The 22,783-nt window shown below is 43.8% G+C and overlaps 1 long non-coding RNA gene across 1 annotated transcript; it reads right to left on the bottom strand.

The window, feature by feature from the left end:
• Positions 1–5,400: 5,400 nt before the first annotated feature.
• Positions 5,401–8,150, bottom strand: LOC306837339. The gene is made up of 5 exons (XR_013780918.1): positions 7,891–8,150; positions 7,170–7,393; positions 6,583–6,644; positions 6,337–6,485; positions 5,401–6,178 (listed from the first exon to the last, which is right to left on the bottom strand). It is a non-coding gene; the product is annotated as an uncharacterized lncRNA (long non-coding RNA).
• Between the last annotated feature and the right edge of the window lie 14,633 nt (positions 8,151–22,783).

The raw sequence follows: 22,783 nt of genomic DNA, 5'->3' as shown, positions 1-22,783 counted from the left end.
GTTATGAATAATCTGTGGGACTAAAAACACAAGATACAAGAAAAACATCAGTTATAATAATGGCCATAAATCTGTAACTTTTACTCTGGGAGATTTTTGCTTGTTTTGTTGAATAATGAATGTGTTCACCTCCTCAGACCTTTTAATCTGAGAAGACTCTGCTCAGAAAGTAGGCCACAACCTGATGCATGCTGGTTGACTGCTTTATTCTTCGTAAGTAAAGACAGGTGCTTGTAGGTAGCATAACAATATGCACTATTTATGAGGTGATTTTTGTAGTTTCAGAAGAAAAAAAACATCAGAGGATTAAATATGTGAAAAAAAGCCTATTATGCTGTTGAATGTATGCTGTTACATACATACATCACATCACTTGATGGACAATCAATCAGTAATCCCCCAACAGGCTGTCAGCATGCATCTATATGTATAACAATCAATATGTCTGATGGGATTTTTGAATACATGTAGTAATTAGACACATTTTTTAGCATTTGGGTCTTTGACCTATAGTTCTGCTGTCATTCAATGTTTCACAATTTTAAATCATAGATATTTTAGATACAAGAGAGGATAACACAAAGCTCACTACCATTTTGTGCTATAACATTAAACTGAGTTAATGTGAATGGATCAGTCTTGTAGGATGAGTAAAATGATTAATCATATAAATAACCCATGCCTTCATTATCAGAAAATTAAAAGAAGTGAATACGCAGCTGACATAGTTATCTTTGTTTAAAACAGGTTTGTTCAATTTCATATGAACACTAAATACATACGTACTTTCATTTTGAATCTCTGAAAGCCCTAATGTCTCTGAACAAGACGGCGCATTCAGCCTTGGACAGTGTGTCAGGACTTGCACATCCTTGTTTTAATTAGATTAGATTAGATGAAAATTTAATGATCTCCATGGGGAAATTCTGTAATCTATGTGACACATTCACTCAGAGACGGCTGGTCTGTGTTTAAACGACACTGACACTCAACAATGACATATTCACCAGTCAGAGAAGAATAGAATGAACCCAATCCTTGACAGGGACCACATCAGTCATCTCATTGTCATCAAGACACATCATTAATTGTAATATTTCATCGCTAATTAATTGAAATATGAAAACAGTCCCGTCTACAGCTGATGGCTCACATATTTATCAGCATGCTCTAAGTGAGGAGTGACTGGACACTCCTGGACAGGATAAAGGTCAAACTGCTGCAGTGCGATGCAGAGCAGGAGATTCCCAGGGAAAGTAATTTGTTACTGCGCTCACATGATAGCTTCTCTCGCAGTAGCTGCCTGACTCTCAGCAAGATGACAGCGGGATTTCAACAGGCAGAGTTATTTGTCACAAAACAAATTGTTACAAATCTGTGGGACAAACATAGAATAGCGTGCCCACCATGTTTTAATCTCTAATCTTTCTGTCTTTTGTTTCAATAATCAAAATTAATAAATGAAGGGGGACCATGGTATGTTTCATTCTTAATGAAGCGTGTAGTGAATGAATATTTCACACACCTGCTGTGTGTCTTTGGTGGGTTTTGACTGGGGACCCAATCCCAGCCTGGGATGTATGAATGTTGGATTAAACATTTATCAAATGCTGTCACAAAAACTTTATCCTCTCCTGTCAAGAGCACATAAAGACGGAAACAGGCTTGTGCGCATGGCCAAAGTAGTCCTGCAATGTTTGAACCTCAGCCTCTGGCTTGTAGTGTGGTAGTGGAATTATTTAGGCTGAAGTAGACATGTCTGAGGGTATGTAGGTTGTGTTGTGTGGGCTTATATATATGGAACAGGTCAGCTCAGGTCAATCCCCTGCATCTCTAATATCCACCTGCTGTATTGTTATTGCCTGCAGCTTCCTCCTCAGCCTTTCAACCCTCAGTAGACCACATCCTGCGCTGTTTGCTTGCTCAGAGTGTCACTGCAGCCGCTTACATGTATCTTGTGAGGAAGCCCGCAGGGACGTTTTGATGCATGGTTCATCATACATGTTTTAATCATTCAGTCTCTCAGACACCTCCCAGGAGGGGGCTGCTGCAGCATATTACCGAGTACACACAATTAGTGATATAATCATGATGATGATAATGAAATGTATTTAGAGCATATCAGCGTGGTTCACTTTGTTCAGGGAGACATTAGCAGGACTGCAGCCCTGGAAAAGACTAGCTGCTCAGGCTCCTAGTGCTCCCTCTCAGGAGACCGATGGGGCCCAGCAGGTTGCCACGTCAGAGATCAGCAGTCATAGCAGTCAACTTGGGGTTCCTTCTGTGCCATCAACTGCGAAAGCTTCACCTGACAGGTGTTGCTCTAAATCAGTGCTTCTCTGCACCCCCCACATGCTGTCCTTGGAGTGTTTGGGGACAGCAGGCCTCCCCTCCCTTGTTATAGATTCTGACATCTTCTCACTGACAATGCTTTTAGCTTCATACGCCAAAAAAGCAGAATCCCTCTCTCACTGAAAAAAAAACTACTGATATCACATTAGTGACACTGGTAGGCTACAAAGTGCTGGCCTTTTATTCAGCTCGCCTCAGGGATGTTCAGTCACCTGTTAAAGGTCGAGGTGGTAGGACGTTAGGATCAGAGGAAGGGCTTCAATGCTAGAATAATATGGGATCTTTTTTAACAGACTGCAGGACAGTAGAAAAGCCAATGATAACTGGTGAGATATGACAATGGAGGGTGAAAAGTTTCTTTACGTGTACACAGTATTTCACCAAAAAAATCCCTCTGAGCTTTTGAAAGGTATTTATTTTTAATATTTGAGACTTTCTATGAAGAGGACGGATAGAATTCTGAAAAAAATATCTCAAACTCTCCAAAAAACATTTGACCAAATAGTGTGTTTGCATAAAAAGTCAGAAAAGATGTTTAATTATTTTCAAGTGAATTAAATAATTTATTATTGATGTAAATATCATCGATTAAGTGCATGTGGAATTCTCAGTATATCGTCATTAAACGAGGTGTGGCTTACTAGCTATATAGTATTTCTGCTAAAGGCTACCTGCTTCTGGCCTCTCCACCCTTACCAGCAACTCAAAATTCAACAGCATCACAGTTATAAGAGTTACAAGTATGAACAGCAGGCGATGGTCCTGTCAAGATAGATAGAGTAGATAGAAGCAACTTCAACAGACCGATGGACTTGCAGAGGAATGTGTAATCCCGAATTAAATCGAGGATCAATTGCTTACTATTTAAGCATGTCTTATAGCCGCTTCATACTGGTCATGGTAATTTGACCTCATTCAGCAGTTCACATTACGATCGTGTCTTCTGAACATTCAATTCCAGCGGGCATGTGTCAGCTCATAAGGTCAATGCTAAACCATTCACCATATTCAATGGAATGCATGCATCCCTAACTTTTTGGGGGAACTGCACTTTGTATAGGCATGGCAGACTACAAGCATTTACATAATTGGTTAATCGCAATGCAAATCAGACGACTCGGTGAGTTTGCGCATTATTTTTGTCAAATTTTGTCCTCAGTCAATTCTGTCTGTATGGACTGCATATTCGCTACCTGTCATTTAATCCAGGTAAACACTTTTAGATGACCTTGATTGTTCTGCCATGAATTGGTCAGAAGTATTCATTCATATACTGCCATTTTAATCATCAAGTCAATATTACAACAAGATCTCAGCCATCGTGGTGGCAGGACTGTCATTCATTGCTATAATTCCTATCTAACACAATCCTAATCATGTACCATATAACTCAAAATCATGTATCTTGATCTTCAATTCATTCAGACCTGCCTTGACCTGCAAACTTTCTACAATTCTTGTAATTGTATGCCAAAGAGGCTACTGGTAGGGCTAACACAGCTCACATTTCTGCAGCATCTCAACCTGGTCATTACAGTTTTCTTGAGCATTGTGTATTACTTAATTTCTACATCATTAATGATTACTAATGGTTTCACGATCACTACTTTATAACTTTAACATTCTACAGCTATTAATTCCATGCTGCCATGTTAGCGCTTAATAAATAGTTTCTGGGCTATGCTGCCTCGCTCATGAAGCTCTGGCCAGCTGGCCTGCACTGGCTGGTTGAATCACATTTCACTAAGGTCAACTAGACCTATTTCACACTGGCAACATTTAAGGTCAATCACGAGCCATACATTAGTCTGGTACATGCCGTTATTCAGGTAATTCCTTTTAGAATAGTCACTGCCACATTGGCAGTCAATCCAGGTGTTCTTTCCTCTTCTCTTCGACAACTCGGATGATGGTCTTCCCCTGACTTCCAGTCCTATATTCGTCCAGATATCAGGCGGTTTTGGTAAGCCAACGATGACTATAACCCTATCTAATGGTAAGAAAAACATACAACTGGTGGTGGTGAATTTTAAGGTGTTCTATCAAGGTCAAGTCTTAACTTCCTTCTAAATCTTCATTTTCTCACAGTCAGACTGGCCACTTGTCGGGTGAATACATCCAACAGGCCGGGCCAGATGGCTAATAGGTCAGTCATCAGGCAGTCATGCCCAGACCATGTTCATGGTTGCTGTGCTCAACATGTCGGTCCAAATGACTATAGGGAAGCTTAGTAGTCAGGCTTGCCACGCATCAGGTCATCAGACCTTGTATACGCTGGACCAGAAGGCTGCAAGTCAGGCAAAGCTAGTCATGTGGGCAACACGTCAGTGGTCGCTGAACCCTACGTCAGTGGTTACGTCAGTGGTCGCTGAGCCCTTCATACAAGCCACATGACTACAGGGAGGCTAGCAGTCGTTCAGGCCACATGTCAGGTCAAGGCTGACGGCAGGTCAGTCCTCAGCTAGTCATGTTAATGGTTGCTGTGCCCAACATGCCGGAGCTCATGACTATAGGGCAGTGAGCAGTCAGCCTGGCTCGGTCAGAACCTGGACATGCCGGGCCAGATGACTATAGGTCAGGCTTCAGTAGTCGTGTGGGCTACTTGCCCTACAACTTTAGGGTAGTTTAGCAGCTCATGCAAGCCACGTCAGGTCAACAACCTAGACTGGCATATGATCAAGTAAATCATCATAACTGCACAGGGGGAACATTCTTATTATTATTAACAAATAATCACTGTTTATCACTCTACCTAATAATGTTTTATCCTGCAGAATTCATGCATCTTGTAAGGTAAAACCTATAATAATGGTTCTACCTTTGTCTTTCTCACTCTATTTTTGGGGGGCATCCTATTCCGTGTCGGCCTCATTACATCAGAGTACATGAAGTCGTCATGATGGAGTCTAGCCCCCAAAAGACTTTGCACATTACATTCTATAATTGTCGCACATTTCATTGTTAATAAATAATTTTTCATTCTCAATTAAGTCTCTCCTGATTTAAATAACTCTTATCCTAGTCCATCAACAGGAAAATAGAATGTCAAAAGGTTTGATTGTTTTAATTAACTTAATCACAAAAATTACAATAAAAAATATGACATTCTAAGAATACAAATATCATGATATCTCATCAGTAAAAGCAGGCAGTGGGAAAGTAGCTTGGCATTGTTTTGACTGCATGTTAAAGAGTGACACAACTTTGAACACCAATCTGACCCTGTCTAGGTTGGAGTAAAGAAAATAATGAATCATCTGACTTAATCTCAAGTTAAGAGCTTTACTGTGAAGTTCCCCATGAAAATGATTATATTTGAAAAGGCTTGTTTTTATATTTGATATAACCAACAATCTACACTACAATGAATTAATATTTAAAAAGTTGTCCTTGTCTCTTGGAAATATTATGTAAGGAATGATCAAAATAACAGTCCAAATGTGACAGTGTGATTTTGCTGCCTATTATTTCAGTAATGAATATCATCTAAATATCCGTTGCTTACAGTTTACACTATAAGAAATTAGTTTCTTATACTGCAAAGGGCAACAGGCCATTTCTATATATTAAACAACATTATTCTTTTCCTGTTAACTAATGATTAAATAGTATATCTGAACATTTTACCCCAGCCATATAGAAACAGATATCCTCACAGCTGTTTTTTTTTTGTTTTTTTTTATACCAGTGATAGCATTCACTTTGTAAGTGGTTTAATAGGGATACCAGTACGAATGCTATTGCTGGTTTGATAGTAGCAATGACAGCAGCACAAGGATGGATGCAGTGATGAGACTGATTTTGTGGCTTGCTCCACTTGAAACTTCTGTAAAAGAGGAGAAAAAAAGTAAATAAGACATTGTTTGAACATTGAATGAACTATTTCTTATGCATGTGTATTTTCTTTTCTGATTAAATAATTAATGTTATTTTTCATTACAATTTATTTTTCATTTATTTCATTCATTTATTTGTATAACTTACGTAAGCCATTCACAAATATTGAGCTGGTGTCAATGTTAAAGGCTGTGATATTTGAAGCTGCAGCAACCAAAACATTTGCAATCTGAGAACCATTAGGAACATTCATGTTTGCAAATGAAAGGTTCATGTTGTTGACAATCGATCCATTACTACATTAGAAATACAGAAGAAATACTGTTTTAGTTTAAAACAAATTAATACAAAAACATCCCCTTGATCATTTTTGACCTAAGATGGACAAATTACCTGAATGAAGTCACAGCCAAGGTTCTGAACGTAGAGAATTCTGCCTTGTAGAGCGGTCCCAGCTACAGAAATAAAATAAAAAAGTTAGTTTAAAGACTAACACTTTCAAAATTAATTTGTTCCATTATCTATGAGGTTCTTAACAGTCTAAACTTCAATTTGTGGTGAAATGAGTGAGATTTAAAGCCACTTTAGTCTATTTGTTACAGTTGACCCTCTCTTTTGGTAGGGCTCTACTTTTAATTGCATGGTGCATAAAGTTAAAAGTTAACTAATGTAAATGTGAACACTCTCATTATTGTTCTCTGACATGAAACTGCAGAACACAGGGAGCAGTAAAACAAAACCAGCATTGGCCTTCATAGTATGGTACTGTGTCTATTAGATTTTATAAGAAATTATATCCAAACAACACAGTTTAAACACAAGTAGGACCTAGAACATAGACCTTGTGAGGCCTTAATAAGATTTTCACTATGGTTAATTTGATATCTTGTAAAACCCATTTGAAATAATTTTTTGAATGGGTTGTGTTTAATGTGATTTGTCAGTTTTATGCAGTTCAACTTGTTAAGAGAGACACTTACAGTAGAGTTGATCAATGCAGCTCGACTGATAAATGCTGAAGAAGATGTATTCAGCAAGTCATTTGTGAATATCTCCCCAGGAGAGCGGAAAGTCAGTGTCTGTGTTACAAGTTGTTCAGTTGTTGCCAACACTGTTGTTACAGAGGACGCTGTTGTCACAGAGGATGTTGTAGCATTTGAAGTCTGGGCTGCAGTTGGAGAATTTGTTGTTGTATTTGTAAGTCCTGTAAAACAATTAGAGATATTAGATACAATTGTATGCTCACAATTGTTATTCCCTATACATCTGTATAAAGAAACACTTATACAATGTATTTACAGTAAACCTTTCTATCTAAGTTTAATTATTTATGTTCAAATGGCAGTTAATAATATTCTTTATGTCAATAGTTATTCAGATTTTGAAAACACACAAGATTAGCTGACGTACAGAACTTCCACTAACTTCAAATGTTTGCTCTTCTTCAAACCAGTATTTAAAAAAAGCAATGGAGTAATTCACTGAAGGATTTAAGACGTATTTGAAGGCTTCATAAATGTTACTTAACTGATGCTATTATATTCATACGGCTTGGAAATGTTTGTATAACATAAATGCTTCATTCACACAAATCTATTCCTGCAAATAAATATAGATTAACACTAGCCCAGATGAAGAGAATTTATTATAAGAAGATGATGAAGAAAATAAATGTTAAAATCGTAATACATTTTTACTTACGAGTGACTTCTATGGTTGTTGCATCAAGAGAGATGTTGAACGTATTGTTGGGGTTAATCACAGCATCTCGTAAAACTGTTACCAGTTCTTGGTCCATAGGGATTTGATCTTCTGTAGCTGTATTGTTGAATACAAGACTAACCTCTGCTTGAGTTCTATCCATTCGAGTAACTACTATAACACGACTGAGTTAATCAAAAAAAAAAAAGAAGAGAAAAACACTCAAAACTTTGTCAGATTTTTCCAGCAATTTAGAATATGTTTTGATGCATGTATTTTTTTTTAACATTCACAGTTACTGCAAACCTTACTAAAATTGAGAATCAAATCCAACAATGTATTATTTCATTTATAAGAAAATGTATTCTGAACAGTACTTTCAAGGCTTGTAGTATTACCGGAATCGCCTCACAATGGTGCGAACGAAAGTACGTCCATATCTTCCTCTGTAGATGAAATCACACTGAAGGGAAAGAAAACACAAAAGAAATTGGTGTAACAGGAGAAGCCGTGAATTAAATCAAGCAAAAGCTTAAGGGATATTGACTTAAAATGCATTGAAATTAGTCAGAAACTTAAATTTTTACGAACCACTGTTACAACTATGATTTCAAGCCTTCTGTATTGAACACTGTTTGGATCAAGGAGTTCTTCAACAAAAGGTTCATTCAAGGTTGCTGTCAGTCTAAAAACTGGTGAGGAAGCCACAGTTGTAGGTGTGGTAGAGGCAAGTGCTGCAGTTGTTGGTGCTGCAGTTGTGGGGGCGACAGTGGTAGTTGCTGCAGTTGTAGGTGCTGCTGTTGTAGGTGCTGCAGTTGTAGGTGCTGCTGTTGTAGGTGCTGCAGTTGTTGGTGCTGCAGTAGTGGGGGCTGCAGTTGTTTGTGCTGCAGTTGTAGGTGCTGCTGTTGTCGGTGCCGCAGTTGTAGGTGCTGCAGTGGTGGGGGCTGCAGTTGTTGGTGATGCAGTAGTGGGGGCTACAGTTGTGGCGGCTGCAGTTGTAGGTGCTGCAGTTGTAGGTGCTGCAGTGGTGGGGGCTGCAGTTGTTGGTGCTGCAGTAGTGGGGGCTACAGTTGTGGCGGCTGCAGTTGTTGGTGCTGCAGTTGTTGGAGTTGTAGGTGCTGCAGTGGTAGTGACTGCAGTTGTAGGTGCTGCAGTAGTGGGGGCTACAGTGGTGGGGGATGCAGTTGTAGGTGCTGCAGTTGTTGGTGCTGCTGTTGTGGGTGCTGCTGTTGTGGGTGCTACTGTTGTAGGTGCTGCAGTTGTTGGTGCTGCTGTTGTAGGTGCGGCAGTGGTGGGCCCTGCAGTTGTAGGTGCTGCTGTTGTTTGTGCTGCAGTTGTTGGTGCTGCTGTTGTAGTTGCTGCAGTTGTAGGTGCTGCTGTTGTAGGTGCTGCAGTTGTAGGTGCTGCTGTTGTAAGTGCTGCAGTTGTTGGTGCTGCAGTAGTGGGGGCTGCAGTTGTTTGTGCTGCAGTTGTAGGTGCTGCTGTTGTCGGTGCCGCAGTTGTAGGTGCTGCAGTGGTGGGGGCTGCAGTTGTTGGTGCTGCAGTAGTGGGGGCTACAGTTGTGGCGGCTGCAGTTGTTGGTGCTGCAGTTGTTGGAGTTGTAGGTGCTGCAGTGGTAGTGACTGCAGTTGTAGGTGCTGCAATAGTGGGGGCTACAGTGGTGGGGGATGCAGTTGTAGGTGCTGCAGTTGTTGGTGCTGCTGTTGTGGGTGCTGCAGTTGTGGGTGCTGCTGTTGTAGGTGCTGCAGTTGTTGGTGCTGCTGTTGTAGGTGCTGCAGTTGTTGGTGCTGCAGTTGTAGGTGCTGCTGTTGTCGGTGCTGCAGTTGTTGGTGCTGCAGTAGTGGGGGCTGCAGTTGTTTGTGCTGGTGTTGTCGGTGCTGCAGTTGTAGGTGCTGCAGTGGTGGGGGCTGCAGTTGTTTGTGCTGCTGCTGTTGTCGGTGCTGGAGTTGTAGGTGCTGCAGTGGTGGGGGATACTGTTGTAGGTGCTGCAGTTGTTGGTGCTGCAGTTGTTTGTGCTGCAGTGGTGGGGGCTGCAGTTGTTGGTGCTGCTGTTGTCAGTGCTGCAGTTGTAGGTGCTGCAGTGGTGGGCCCTGCAGTTGTTGGTGCTGCTGTTGTCGGTGCTGCAGTTGTTTGTGCTGCAGTGGTGGGGGCTACAGTTGTGGCGGCTGCAGTTGTTGGTGCTGCAGTTGTTGGAGTTGTAGGTGCTGCAGTGGTAGTGACTGCAGTTGTAGGTGCTGCAGTGGTGGGGGCTGCAGTTGTTGGTGCTGCAGTAGTGGGGGCTACAGTTGTGGCGGCTGCAGTTGTTGGTGCTGCAGTTGTTGGAGTTGTAGGTGCTGCAGTGGTAGTGACTGCAGTTGTAGGTGCTGCAGTAGTGGGGGCTACAGTGGTGGGGCATGCAGTTGTAGGTGCTGCAGTTGTTGGTGCTGCAGTTGTTGGTGCTGCAGTTGTGGGTGCTGCTGTTGTAGGTGCTGCAGTTGTTGGTGCTGCTGTTGTAGGTGCTGCAGTTGTTGGTGCTGCAGTAGTGGGGGCTGCAGTTGTTTGTGCTGCTGTTGTCGGTGCTGCTGTTGTAGGTGCTGCAGTTGTTGGTGCTGCAGTAGTGGGGGCTGCAGTTGTTTGTGCTGCTGTTGTTGGTGCTGCAGTTGTGGGTGCTGCAGTGGTGGGGGCTGCAGTTGTTTGTGCTGCTGTTGTCGGTGCTGCAGTTGTAGGTGCTGCAGTAGTGGGGGCTGCAGTTGTTGGTGCTGCTGTTGTAGGCGCTACAGTTGTTGGTGCTGCAGTAGTGGGGGCTGCAGTTGTTGGTGCTGCAGTTGTTTGTGCTGCTGTTGTAGGTGCTGCAGTTGTTGGTGCTGCAGTTGTTGGTGCTGCAGTTGTTGGTGCTGCTGTTGTGGGTGCTGCAGTTGTTGGTGCTGCTGTTGTAGGTGCTGCAGTTGTTGGTGCTGCTGTTGTAGGTGCTGCAGTTGTTGGTAGTGCAGTAGTGGGGGCTGCAGTTGTTTGTGCTGCTGTTGTCGGTGCTGCAGTTGTAGGTGCTGCAGTTGTTGGTGCTGCTGTTGTAGGTGCTGCAGTTGTTGGTGCTGCAGTGGTGGGGGCTGCAGTTGTTGGTGCTGCTGTTGTCGGTGCTGCAGTTGTAGGTGCTGCAGTGGTGGGGGCTGCAGTTGTAGGTGCTGCAGTGGTGGGGGCTGCTGTTGTGGGTGCTGCAGTTGTTGGTGCTGCTGTTGTGGGTGCTGCAGTTGTTGGTGCTGCTGTTGTAGGTGCTGCAGTTGTTGGTGCTGCTGTTGTAGGTGCTGCAGTTGTAGGTGCTGCAGTGGTGGGGGCTGCTGTTGTGGGTGCTGCAGTTGTTGGTGCTGCTGTTGTGGGTGCTGCAGTTGTTGGTGCTGCTGTTGTAGGTGCTGCAGTTGTTGGTGCTGCTGTTGTAGGTGCTGCAGTTGTAGGTGCTGCAGTGGTGGGGGATGCAGTTGTAGGTGCTGCAGTGGTGGGGGCTGCAGTTGTTTGTGTTGCTGTTGTCGGTGCTGCAGTTGTAGGTGCTGCAGTGGTGGGGGCTGCAGTTGTAGGTGCTGCAGTGGTGGGGGCTGCTGTTGTGGGTGCTGCAGTTGTTGGTGCTGCTGTTATAGGTGCTGCAGTTGTTGGTGCTGCTGTTGTAGGTGCTGCAGTTGTAGGTGCTGCAGTGGTGGGGGATGCAGTTGTAGGTGCTGCAGTGGTGGGGGCTGCAGTTGTTTGTGTTGCTGTTGTCGGTGCTGCAGTTGTAGGTGCTGCAGTGGTGGGGGCTGCAGTTGTTGGTGCTGCAGTTGTTGGTGCTGCAGTTGTAGGTACTGCAGTTGTTGGTGCTGCAGTTGTTGGTGCTGCAGTCGTGGGGGCTGCAGTAGTGGGGGCTGCAGTTGTTTGTGCTGCTGTTGTCGGTGCTGCAGTTGTAGGTGCTGCAGTGGTGGGGGCTGCAGTTGTTTGTGCTGCAGTGGTGGGGGCTGCAGTTGTTTGTGCTGCAGTAGTGGGGGCTGCAGTTGTTGGTGCTGCTGTTGTCGGTGCTGCAGTTGTAGGTGCTGCAGTGGTGGGGGCTGCAGTTGTGGGTGCTGCAGTAGTGGGGGCTACAGTTGTGGCGGCTGCAGTGGTGGGGGCTGCAGTTGTTTGTGCTGCTGTTGTCGGTGCTGCAGTTGTAGGTGCTGCAGTGGTGGGGGATGCAGTTGTAGGTGCTGCAGTGGTGGGGAATGCAGTTGTTGGTGCTACTGTTGTAGGTGCTGCAGTTGTTTGTGTTACTGTTGTCGGTGCTGCAGTTGTAGGTGCTGCAGTGGTGGGGACTGCAGTTGTTTGTGCTGCTGTTGTTGGTGCTGCTGTTGTAGGTGCTGCAGTTGTTGGTGCTGCTGTTGTAGGTGCTGCAGTTGTTGGTGCTGCTGTTGTAGGTGCTGCAGTTGTAGGTGCTGCAGTGGTGGGGGATGCAGTTGTAGGTGCTGCAGTGGTGGGGGCTGCAGTTGTTTGTGTTGCTGTTGTCGGTGCTGCAGTTGTAGGTGCTGCAGTGGTGGGGGCTGCAGTTGTTGGTGCTGCAGTTGTTGGTGCTGCAGTTGTAGGTACTGCAGTTGTTGGTGCTGCAGTTGTTGTTGGTGCTGCTGTTGTTGGTGCTGCAGTCGTGGGGGCTGCAGTTGTTTGTGCTGCAGTAGTGGGGGCTGCAGTTGTTGGTGCTGCAGTGGTGGGGGCTGCAGTTGTTTGTGCTGCAGTAGTGGGGGCTGCAGTTGTTTGTGCTGCAGTAGTGGGGGCTGCAGTTGTTGGTGCTGCTGTTGTCGGTGCTGCAGTTGTAGGTGCTGCAGTGGTAGGGGCTACAGTTGTGGCGGCTGCAGTGGTGGGGGCTGCAGTTGTTTGTGCTGCTGTTGTCGGTGCTGCAGTTGTAGGTGCTGCAGTGGTGGGGGATGCAGTTGTAGGTGATGCAGTGGTGGGGGCTGCAGTTGTTGGTGCTGCAGTTGTTGGTGCTGCAGTCGTGGGGGCTGCAGTTGTTTGTACTGCTGTTGTCGGTGCTGCAGTTGTAGGTGCTGCAGTGGTGGGGGCTGCAGTTGTTTGTGTTGCTGTTGTCGGTGCTGCAGTTGTAGGTGCTGCAGTGGTGGGGGCTGCAGTTGTTTGTGCTGCTGTTGTCGGTGCTGCAGTTGTAGGTGCTGCAGTGGTGGGGGATGCAGTTGTAGGTGCTGCAGTGGTGGGGGCTGCAGTTGTTGGTGCTGCAGTTGTTGGTGCTGCAGTCGTGGGGGCTGCAGTAGTGGGGGCTGCAGTTGTTTGTGCTGCTGTTGTCGGTGCTGCAGTTGTAGGTGCTGCAGTGGTGGGGGATGCAGTTGTAGGTGCTGCAGTGGTGGGGGCTGCAGTTGTTTGTGCTGCAGTGGTGGGGGCTGCAGTTGTTTGTGCTGCAGTAGTGGGGGCTGCAGTTGTTGGTGCTGCTGTTGTCGGTGCTGCAGTTGTAGGTGCTGCAGTGGTGGGGGCTGCAGTTGTTGGTGCTGCATTAGTGGGGGCTACAGTTGTGGCGGCTGCAGTGGTGGGGGCTGCAGTTGTTTGTGCTGCTGTTGTCGGTGCTGCAGTTGTAGGTGCTGCAGTGGTGGGGGATGCAGTGGTGGGGGCTGCAGTTGTTGGTGCTGCAGTGGTGGGGGCTGCAGTTGTTGGTGCTGCAGTTGTTGGTGCTGCAGTCGTGGGGGCTGCAGTAGTGGGGGCTGCAGTTGTTTGTGCTGCTGTTGTCGGTGCTGCAGTTGTAGGTGCTGCAGTGGTGGGGGATGCAGTTGTAGGTGCTGCAGTGGTGGGGGCTGCAGTTGTTGGTGCTGCAGTTGTTGGTGCTGCAGTCGTGGGGGCTGCAGTAGTGGGGGCTGCAGTTGTTTGTGCTGCTGTTGTCGGTGCTGCAGTTGTAGGTGCTGCAGTGGTGGGGGCTGCAGTTGTTTGTGCTGCAGTGGTGGGGGCTGCAGTTGTTTGTGCTGCAGTAGTGGGGGCTGCAGTTGTTTGTGCTGCTGTTGTCGGTGCTGCAGTTGTAGGTGCTGCAGTTGTTGGTGCTGCTGTTGTAGGTGCTGCAGTTGTTTGTGTTGCTGTTGTCGGTGCTGCAGTTGTAGGTGCTGCAGTGGTGAGGGCTGCAGTTGTTTGTGCTGCTGTTGTCGGTGCTGCAGTTGTAGGTGCTGCAGTGGTGGGGGCTGCAGTTGTTGGTGCTGCAGTTGTTGGTGCTGCAGTGGTGGGGGCTGCAGTTGTTTGTGCTGCTGTTGTCGGTGCTGCAGTTGTAGGTGCTGCAGTGGTGGGGGATGCAGTTGTAGGTGCTGCAGTAGTGGGGGCTGCAGTTGTTTGTGCTGCAGTTGTTTGTGCTGCTGTTGTCGTTGCTGCAGTTGTAGGTGCTGCAGTGGTGGGGGCTGCAGTTGTTTGTGCTGCTGTTGTCGGTGCTGCAGTTGTTTGTGCTGCTGTTGTCGGTGCTGCAGTTGTAGGTGCTGCAGTGGTGGGGGCTGCAGTTGTTTGTGCTGCTGTTGTAGGTGCTGCAGTTGTTGGTGCTGCAGTTGTTGGTGCTGCTGTTGTAGGTGCTGCAGTAGTGGGGGCTGCAGTGGTGGGGGCTGCAGTTGTTGGTGCTGCAGTTGTTGGTGCTGCTGTTGTGGGTGCTGCAGTTGTTGGTGCTGCTGTTGTGGGTGCTGCAGTTGTTGGTGCTGCTGTTGTAGGTGCTGCAGTTGTTGGTGCTGCTGTTGTAGGTGCTGCAGTTGTTGGTGCTGCTGTTGTAGGTGCTGCTGTTGTCGGTGCTGCAGTTGTAGGTGCTGCAGTGGTGGGGGCTGCAGTTGTTGGTGCTGCAGTAGTGGGGGCTACAGTTGTGGCGGCTGCAGTGGTGGGGGCTGCAGTTGTTTGTGCTGCTGTTGTCGGTGCTGCAGTTGTAGGTGCTGCAGTGGTGGGGGATGCAGTTGTAGGTGCTGCAGTGGTGGGGGCTGCAGTTGTTGGTGCTGCTGTTGTTGGTGCTGCAGTTGTTTGTGTTGCTGTTGTCGGTGCTGCAGTTGTAGGTGCTGCAGTGGTGGGGGCTGCAGTTGTTTGTGCTGCTGTTGTCGGTGCTGCAGTTGTAGGTGCTGCAGTGGTGGGGGCTGCAGTTGTTGGTGCTGCAGTTGTTGGTGCTGCAGTGGTGGGGGCTGCAGTTGTTTGTGCTGCTGTTGTCGGTGCTGCAGTTGTTTGTGTTGCTGTTGTCGGTGCTGCAGTTGTAGGTGCTGCAGTGGTGGGGGCTGCAGTTGTTGGTGCTGCTGTTGTAGGTGCTGCAGTTGTTTGTGTTGCTGTTGTCGGTGCTGCAGTTGTAGGTGCTGCAGTGGTGGGGGCTGCAGTTGTTTGTGCTGCTGTTGTCGGTGCTGCAGTTGTAGGTGCTGCAGTGGTGGGGGCTGCAGTTGTTGGTGCTGCAGTTGTAGGTGCTGCAGTAGTGGGGGCTGCAGTTGTTTGTGCTGCAGTTGTTTGTGCTGCTGTTGTCGGTGCTGCAGTTGTAGGTGCTGCAGTGGTGGGGGCTGCAGTTGTTTGTGCTGCTGTTGTCGGTGCTGCAGTTGTTTGTGCTGCTGTTGTCGGTGCTGCAGTTGTAGGTGCTGCAGTGGTGGGGGCTGCAGTTGTTTGTGCTGCTGTTGTAGGTGCTGCAGTTGTTGGTGCTGCAGTTGTTGGTGCTGCTGTTGTAGGTGCTGCAGTAGTGGGGGCTGCAGTTGTTGGTGCTGCAGTTGTTGGTGCTGCTGTTGTGGGTGCTGCAGTTGTTGGTGCTGCTGTTGTGGGTGCTGCAGTTGTTGGTGCTGCTGTTGTAGGTGCTGCAGTTGTTGGTGCTGCTGTTGTAGGTGCTGCAGTTGTAGGTGCTGCAGTGGTGGGTGCTGCTGTTGTAGGTGCTGCAGTTGTGGGTGCTGCTGTTGTAGGTGCTGCAGTTGTTGGTGCTGCTGTTGTAGGTGCTGCAGTTGTTGGTGCTGCTGTTGTAGGTGCTGCAGTTGTTGGTGCTGCTGTTGTAGGTGCTGCAGTAGTGGGGGCTGCAGTGGTGGGGGCTGCAGTTGTTGGTGCTGCAGTTGTTGGTGCTGCTGTTGTGGGTGCTGCAGTTGTTGGTGCTGCTGTTGTGGGTGCTGCAGTTGTTGGTGCTGCTGTTGTAGGTGCTGCAGTTGTTGGTGCTGCTGTTGTAGGTGCTGCAGTTGTTGGTGCTGCTGTTGTAGGTGCTGCTGTTGTAGGTGCTGCAGTTGTTGGTGCTGCTGTTGTAGGTGCTGCAGTTGTTGGTGCTGCAGTAGTGGGGGCTGCAGTTGTTTGTGCTGCTGTTGTCGGTGCTGCAGTTGTAGGTGCTGCAGTTGTTGGTGCTGCTGTTGTAGGTGCTGCAGTTGTTGGTGCTGCTGTTGTTGGTGCTGCAGTTGTTGGTGCTGCTGTTGTAGGTGCTGCAGTTGTTGGTGCTGCTGTTGTGGGTGCTGCAGTTGTTGGTGCTGCAGTTGTTTGTGCTGCAGTTGTTGGTGCTGCTGTTGTAGGTGCTGCAGTTGTTGGTGCTGCAGTAGTGGGGGCTGCAGTTGTTTGTGCTGCTGTTGTAGGTGCTGCAGTTGTTGGTGCTGCAGTAGTGGGGGCTGCAGTTGTTGGTGCTGCAGTTGTTGGTGCTGCTGTTGTAGGTGCTGCAGTTGTTGGTGCTGCTGTTGTAGGTGCTGAAGTTGTAGGTGCTGCTGTTGTAGGTGCTGCTGTTGTAGGTGCTGCAGTTGTTGGTGCTGCTGTTGTAGGTGCTGCAGTTGTTGGTGCTGCAAGTGTAGTTGCTGCAGTTGTTGGTGCTGCAGTTGTTGGTGCTCCAAGTGTAGTTGCTGCAGTTGTAGGTGCTGCTGTTGGAAGAAAAGTTTTAGCTGTTGAGTTTTCAATTGCTTAAATGTCAATTTCACAAAATTCATTAAACATTTATTACATCAATGTCAGAAATTTTTAAATTTCATAAATGTGACTTGTTTTGCTTCAGCAGAAAAGAACACCTTGGAATCCTTACAGCATCATTCAGCTTACCTAACAGAATCAAGGAAATCGATATTATCCATCTCATCGTCATCTTTGTTTCCTTGAGTCTGTTAAAAATATGAATGCATTTTATCCTAAGGCAATCTTCAAAACACTCAAAGTCACCTTACAAAGCAGATCTATAAACAGCAAAGTAACAATTACATTGATAACATTAACATTAAAAGGAGAAAAAAAGCATCTACGAGATTCAGAGGAAGCAGCAAAAACTATACATCCATTGGAAAAACAGTTACATCCTAATATACAGTATGTTTTTCTCTCTTATAACGTAAATTTTGTATCTCAGTGACACTATAATGCATGAAAAATAATTCATCAAAAAAAAAAAAGAATGACAACATCACTTTGCTCTGCTTTGATCATTGTTGAACAGTATTTACTCTCCTTTTCATAGTGTAGCATAGTATAATATTTTTAGGCATTTATAGTTTAATTTTAATACATTATTACAACTTTCAAAAAACCTTTTATGTTCAAAATATTGCAAAATATGTGCATTGAAGTTCTTACAATTTCCTACAAGACTGCACTAAAGTTTGTATAGTCTTAAAAATTATTAAAAGTTTTTGAAGATTTCAGACTGTACATCTCCAACTCTTTGGAAGAACCTTTGATTTTCACCAAAAGGCTCATTCCCCTTACAAATACACTAGTTTTCTCTTCCAGTCAAGAATTTCTTCTTATATTTGTCCAAAATTCCAAAAGTTTAATTTCTTCATTATATGATTAAGCTGAGGTAGTCTGTTTTTCAATATGCATACCACATGAACTGACAAAGTCAAAGTCTATCTTTATTGTCAAATTTTCAACATGTGCTGGAAGAATCGAAAAAACGTTTCTTTCTGAGGCACGGTGTAAACTAACCGTAGAAAGATTTAAAAATATATATATACAAACAATAAAAGATTAAAAGAAAACAGATTTACATAAATATCCATTTCAAGACAGATGCTCTATATTGTAAGGAGTTCAATGGCCCTTTATCCAAATGCTCTCAAGCAACAATCATCTGCATTAAATTATCTATTATGAGAGACAGAATGTATAATCAAAATAAATGTTAGAAATTGAAAATGTACTTACGTTAGCTGAAAACTGAAATGATTTTCAATAAAATGCTTTAAATGACCGTTTTCTGTCAGTTTTATATCTGGTGTCTGGTATCTTGTTTTTTCAGTCAGCCAAGTTGATGTTATTGCAAGAGTCTAACTCTTTAGTCTCAGAAAGGGCTTTATATATTGGAACTGAATAGAAGCTTGTGATGTCACTCAATAATGTTGCAGGTCCTGAGTGACAATTACCTCTTTATAGAAAATGGTGACGTCTGTCTCTCAGTTATTTCATTGGCTCAGTGCCATAGCAAACTTTGATTTCTGTGATAAGTTTCTTCTTGAAATGTTTGAGGAAGTTTGTTGAGTGTGACAGTTAGTTATGACAAACAAATAAAGCACATAGTGAGACAATTATTAAGCAGGGAAAAATGCAGAGTAAATACAGTATATGTTGTTAACTTATAAAGTAAAAACTACCTGTTTAAACAAATTGAACATTTTAAATGTTATTTGAGTTATCAGGATACATTCACAACACATACAGAAAAGGAAAAAAAGTATTGATAAATGAAAACATTTCAATTTCATTGTGTCACAATTCTGTGTCAGCATTATACTATGACAGCTATGGATACATTGTAATGGATATTTAAAGTATTTCTGATATGGAAAATGTAATTTTGTATTATTAAACAGTGTTTCTATATGGGTCATCAAGTTATATATAGGAATTTTAAAGACCCCTTTTGATACATTGCAGTTATAAATACATTCAGAAAAGTACCTAATAAAATATATTGTTATTAAATTACTTTAGAATTATTCTGGCACTTTCAGTTACTGAAAACAAAGAAAAATGTATTTAAGCTGGTGAAATATATTTTGACACATAAGTTCTGAAATTTGCGTTAGAGTCCACCTGTGGTAAACTTAAAACATTGGACAGTATTTGACAAAAACACTGACTCGTCTTTTTCTTCTCTTTTTTGGCTTGTGACAGTACCAATAGAGCTTTTTCAGTTTCAGCAAATGTTTTAAAGATAAGTTATTGTTGCTGAGCATTATTATAGTTATGTGACGACCTGAGTTAACCAACAAAATGATCAGTAGTAAAGCTGACTGTGAGTTAAAAATCCATTTTTGCAATTAAAACACAATATAATTGTGAGGTTATACGTCCTTGTTATAATTTCTTTGTTTTTGGTTCAAGCAGTTAGTTCACTCAAGAGTTCTTGAGAAGTCCGGGAGCCAGGTCCCTCCCTCAGGATGTTTTTTGGTACCTTTTTGTTCACTATGATTTTTGGTTAGTTTTTTTAGTAAGCATTTGTTTGGATCTGTATAAACTATTACAATTATTTAAGTTATATTAAATGACTTTGTGTAAAACTCAATCATAAGATACTTCGGGGAATTGTAATTTGGCAATTGACTTCCCAACAAAAGTGCTGCGGTAGTGAAGAAGCTTTAAATGAAAAGGGCATGAGGGATTGGCTGTGAGCAATACCATGCCAAAATATTGTCCCCCCCTAGACCTGTCTAAGAAAATAATCAAATCATTTGACTAGGACAGTTTTCAGTACCACAGAGTACTGATCAGTTACTTTGGTTAGCATCAAGCATCAAGTTGTTGTTGCACATAGCTGTTACTATTCTTTCCCTGTATGGATAGTCATTTTATTCTTCATTTTGAGTAATTAAAAGTAGATGAAAATGAATAAACAAATGGGGAAAAAATATAAATATATAAATCTCTATAAAATAAAAAGCCAATTTGAATATAACACACATTTGACTTATTTAAAAAAGGGGTAGGAAGAAGCCTAGGCCTTCTGTGTTTACTTGTAGCAGCATCTAAAACATACTTGTTTTTCCCAGATTCTGTCTAAAGCATTTTCATTCGTGCAGAGAAGTTCACTTCACAATCGTTGTTGTGAAACCAGAATACGACCCAAGCGCGAGACCAAGGAACAGATAAACAACAACAATTTATTATAAACGGGGAAAGTGACACTAGTGACAATAATGAGCAAGAGTCCAAGCTCCAAGGTGAGTAGTGCAGACAACAATCCAGGTGACTCTCCAACAACCCTAACCCAGCACGCGTGAGGTGAAATCCAAAGTGAACACGATGAGACGACAGCACACGAGGGGCAGGTAGGTCTGGACTGGGAGCTGACGAGGAGAGAACACGAGGAGGGTAAGTACAAGCAAATCACAAGGAACATCAAAATACAAGGAAGCCTGATTTAGAGGTATGATACCACGGAGGGTTAAAAATTAACTGGCACCGGCTGCATGTGGAGAGCCGGCTTAAGAGGAGGAGTTGATGAGTCGTGGAATGAGTGACACCTGGGTGTGCAGCTGAAACAAATGGTAAACAAGGGGGAAGGGGAGCACACAGGAGGAGAAGACAGACAGGGAAACCAAACAACAAAAGCGCACACACTCACAAAAACCCAAATCATAACAGTCGTCTCATTAGATAGCACCAGAAACACCTGGCATCTTAATACGAGACTACTATCAGATGAGAAGTTTGTAAATTTGCAAGTTGATTTTTTTCTTGAAACCAATAGCTCCCCAGACAGCTTACTATGGGAAACACTTAAAGCCTACATCAGAGGCCAGAATATTTCCTATTCTTCAAGTGATCGTTAGAAAAAAATTAAGCGTATATCAGTGATAGACTTAAGCCTATTGACCAAAATCAAGCAATATCAGCTTCAGAGGATCTTTGGGGAGGAAGAGATGTACTCAAGGCAGAACATGAGCTCTTAATGAATAAAACTGCTATAGATATGTACATAAGATCGAGACAAAAGTGTTACGAATACGGTGAAAGAGCTGGTAAGATGTTGAGTCACCAGTTAATGGCTTCAGCAAGTTACATATCAGAAATTAAGGATGACAGGGGTCATTCTATCTAGACGTATACACTTCAGAACAATGTGATCAGGATACCATTGAGGACTCCTTTAAAGGGGTACAGCTCCCAACATTGACGGAAGAAGATAGGATTAAAATAGAGGGTGATATACAGTGAAGTTGAGCAAGCAATTAAGACAATGAAATGGGCTAAAGCATCGGGTCCTGATGGGTTCCCGATTAAGTTTTATCAAACATTCTCTATAAAGCTGCTTCTGTTTCTTTGTTGAGTGTACACAGAAGAATTCAGGGTTAAGTCCCTAACTCCAACAATGACACAGGCTACTATTTCAGTGCTTCTTAAGAAAGGTAAAGATCCACTGAATTGTGAGTCCTACCGCCCTGTTAGCTTACTTTGCTTTGACTATAAAATCCTGTCTAAAATTCTGGCAGATAGACATCCTGACCAAAAACTTTATGAAAAGTACACAACTGTACAGTAATCTGCGTGTGGTGTTTAATGTGGCCTACCTTATAAGTGAAAATGTTAGCCCAGAGATCATCATTACCCTGGACGCGCACAAAGCGTTTGACAGTATCAAGCATAAGTATCTGCTTTCTGCTCTTGAGAACTTTGGTTTCGGCCTGTCTTTATATGTAATGGCAGAAAGTACCAGAATCTTCATTTGCTTCTTTCCCCTATATTTCTGGATACTCTATGCCACATATCATAGTTGTATGGCTATTGATGCAATTTTAACAAGCTCATTTGTGACTTAACATTATCCTGACTGACGCAATTTTCCCCCCCCCAGGGCCAAGCGCCCCGAGTTGGGAGTGGCCATTGTCCATTTGGGATGGCCCAGAGTATGGGCTAACGAAAAATTAAAGTGAAAAAAAGGCAGCAAAGAACATCCTGAGGGAGTGACCTGGCTCCCGGATTATAAGAACTACACACCATGACGTGGTGGATCATAAAATTATTTTAAGAACGTTTACTATCTGTTATTTGTTTACAGTGGCATTTATAAATGTCTGTTAAAAAATTGCAGTTACATCACTTAAAGGCCCTCTTGTGCTGGGAGAGCTCCTAATATAGAGCTTAAATAGGTTCCTCTAAACAGGATCCTGGGAACTAAAATACTATGACCATATAGTAACACTGCTTGTGCTGCCGGGAACCCAGCTTTACTCTTCCTGCCACTCAGGCCTTTTTTCAAAAATAGAAGATGAAACTGATTTATAGCTTGAATTTCATTATGTAAACTGAGTGTTTGGATTCTTTGTGTTCTTAAAGTGTATTTAACAGCTCTATTCAGTAGTACTTTAATTGCCTGTAATTTTGACCTCTGGTTGTTTCTCCTTTTCTTTATTCTATGAAGCCCATTTCCTTGTTTTGCTCACTCTAATAATGGAACTTATCTAACCATGTTTACACCAAGGGTTTTGCCCACATACCTTTGTCTGGGTGGATGTGATCGTTTTAAAAACCTGTTTGTGTCTGGCGTCAATGCCTTAATCAGATTCCAACAAAACTTGATCTTCATGAATTCTATTTCAAGAACTTACTCAGTGAATTAAACTCATGAGTTCAATTGAATACGGAGAAGGAATGGAAAGGCAAGGCAACTTTGAATTCAACATTTCAAACAAAGAAGCACATTCAAATGCTTTAAAAATAGGTTAAAAACAATTTCGATCACCTTTTAAGATAAAATACAACAGTGTGTGTACTACAAAGCAAGTTTAAATTTGGTTATACACAAAGATAAGACTTTACACGAAGATAGACTTTATTGAGACTGTACTCGTTAAAGTTGCGAATGAACGCGTAGCCTCAGACAGGAGACTTCTATCCGTCTTGTTAGACAGTGCTGCTTTTGAGAGACTTTTCAGAGACTAATTTATACTGCTTTTACATAAGAAAGTGTCTTTTTACACATTGTGCACAATGGTAATGGAATATGAAGCTGGTTTTATGTAAAGCATGTTAACCATGCCTAGGTTTGTCAAGTTGCTGGATTGTG

Source organism: Symphodus melops (genome assembly GCF_947650265.1).
Source record: "Symphodus melops genome assembly, chromosome: 16".
In the NCBI taxonomy this organism is placed as follows: domain Eukaryota; kingdom Metazoa; phylum Chordata; class Actinopteri; order Labriformes; family Labridae; genus Symphodus; species Symphodus melops.
This window is presented reverse-complemented; position numbering and strand designations above follow the sequence as displayed.